The 2481-nt window shown below is 37.4% G+C and overlaps 1 non-coding gene across 1 annotated transcript; it reads right to left on the reverse strand.

Moving 5' to 3' along the window:
- Positions 1-620: 620 nt before the first annotated feature.
- TRNAE-UUC (transfer RNA glutamic acid (anticodon UUC)) lies at positions 621-691 on the reverse strand. The gene has a single exon. It is a non-coding gene; the product is annotated as a tRNA-Glu (tRNA).
- Positions 692-2481: the final 1790 nt, after the last annotated feature.

Genomic DNA, 2481 nt, shown 5'->3' on the forward strand with positions numbered 1-2481 from the left:
GTGTACTGGTTGACTACCCAGTGTCCATGATGACCTAACCACGGTCCATGCACTCTCTTGCCGTTGACTGGTTTAGGGATGGACTTGTGATCCCTTGCTGGCCATTGAGGTGTGAGAATATCTACAGGTGTGGGCAGCGTTTTCTTACTCTTAAAAGGAGACCCAAGGAAGATGCAGTCTCTTCCTTTCTCCAGATCCTGTCATGTCTGTAACTTGAAATGGCTGCAGTTACTTTGCAAGCAGGCAAGGGCCAGACAGAGTACAAAGCCAGCCCAGCCAGGATACAGAGAGGAGATCTGGTAAGTACCCAGCTCCTTGAGTAAGTCATTGAAGCATGATCAGGCTGTGCTTGGATCCGACCATCTGTGGACTTCTTATTATATGTTGTTGCTGTCAGCTGCTCAACAGAAGGAAACGCTGCCCAGTCCTGCACTATCCCCATGATCAGTTGAGGATCTGACCATTGTGATCCATAGGATTTTCATTGGCTGATTTTCGGAAGTAGATCACCAGGCCGTTTGTCCTAGTCCATCTTAGTCTGGAAGCTCTAGGGAAACTCGTTCAGCATCATAGCAACACACAAGCCTCCACTGACAGATGGGTGGCGGCTGAGTGGTGGCTGCATAAGCCAGGAATCGAACCCAGGTCTCCCGCATGAAAGGCAGGAATTCTACCACTGAACCACCAATGCCTCATTCCTGTTGTATAAGGTAATAAATTTTCTTAATGTTTGATTCTATTTAAAGCAGATTTTTCTGTTACTTGCTGCCAAAGCATTCTAGCTGACACAATCTATTTATTCCCCAGAACCAAACTGTTTTAATTACTGTTGTTTTATAATGTTTTAATATATAGTGGACTAGTCTGGGGTGAAGGGATAATTATTTAACAATTTTCTAAATTTCTTTCCTAGTTATTGAATTAATAGGTGATTCCTACTGAGTCAGTTCTGATAAACTTCTTTAAAAAATTTCCATTTCAATGATCTTCAAGTTAATTAGGAATCAAATATGCATTTTATTGTATCATAATTTTCAACACCTATATATGTTCTGGAAACCCTGGTGGCATAATGGTTAAATGCTACAGTTGCTAACCAAAAGGTCCGCAGTTTGAATCCACCAGGCACTCCTTGGAAATTCTATGGGGCAGTTCTACTCTGTCCTGTAGGGTCCCTATGAGTTGGAATCGACTCGACGGCAATGGGTTTTTTTTAATATGTTCTATTCCTTTTTACCATTTTTAATTTTGATTATTGGATTTTTTAACTTGATTTATAGCATTTGGTCCATTTTATGAATTCTTTCAAAGAAACTTTTCTAAGCTTCATTATTTATGCCATTGCTTGTCTGTTTCTGGTTTATTTATTTATTGCTTTTATGATTTTAATTTATTTCTTTTGGCTTCCTTGGCTACTTTTTTCATATTTTTTTAGTTGAAATAATTTGCTTCAACATTTTTACCTGCTTTCCCTTTTGAAAATGTAACATATTTAGTACTGTGAATTACTGGAGTACAAGTATTTGTGTATTCCATAATTTTAATTCTAATTCCCATTATTTTTTAATTAACTGTTTTCACATCCTTGATTTCCTCCTTAATCCAATAATTATTCAGAAGAGTATGCATAAAATTTGCTTAATCTTTTGTTATTAGTTTCTAGTTATGTTATACTTTTGAATATGTGAATTGCATATATTCTTTCTGACATGACTTTTGTTATTTTTTCATAAGTGGCTATTTTAGATTTTTAAAAAAATTTTATTGTTTTAGGTGAAAGTTTACAGTGCAAATTAGTTTCTTATTCAAAAATTTATACACAAATTGTTCTGTGACATTGATTGCAATCCCTGCAAATGTGTCGGCACTCTCCCCCTTTCTCTTTCCACCTCAGTTCTGTGTCCATTCGTCCAGGTTTCCTGTCCCTTCCTGCCTTCTCGTCTTTGCTTTTGGGCAGGTGTTGCCCGTTTGGTCTCGTATACTTGATTGAACTAAGAAGCACATTTCTCATGTGTGTTATTGTTTGTTTTATAGGCCGGTCTAATCTTTGGCTGAAAGGTGGGCTTTAGGAGTGCCTTCAGTTCTGAGTTAGCAGGATGCTTCTTTAAAATGTTTTTTAAAATTTCAGTGGTCATTTAGCGAGAAGGTTCCTTTTTACTGTGCAAATACAGTATATTTTATAAAACAATGTAATAATTTTAATCACAAGCCTTGAAATACTCGTGGATTCTATTCTATTAATTATATTGTTTCAATCATTTATGTCCAATAATTTATTTTTATATATTTTAAGATGGCAAATATGACAATTTGAGGACTTGTTGCTGGGGAATTCTAGGGGTGGCATAAAAGTAGTGGGGTGAGTGCGTGAGTGTCCACGTTCATGGAATTATTGAGCTAGGAATCTGCAGGGGGATGAGGTTGTCAACGGAGAAAGAACCCAGAGTGCTATAACTGTACCGTGTGTGACTACCCTTCGGG

The sequence above is a fragment of the Trichechus manatus genome, unplaced genomic scaffold (assembly GCF_000243295.1).
Source record: "Trichechus manatus latirostris isolate Lorelei unplaced genomic scaffold, TriManLat1.0 scaffold00104, whole genome shotgun sequence".
Taxonomy (NCBI): domain Eukaryota; kingdom Metazoa; phylum Chordata; class Mammalia; order Sirenia; family Trichechidae; genus Trichechus; species Trichechus manatus.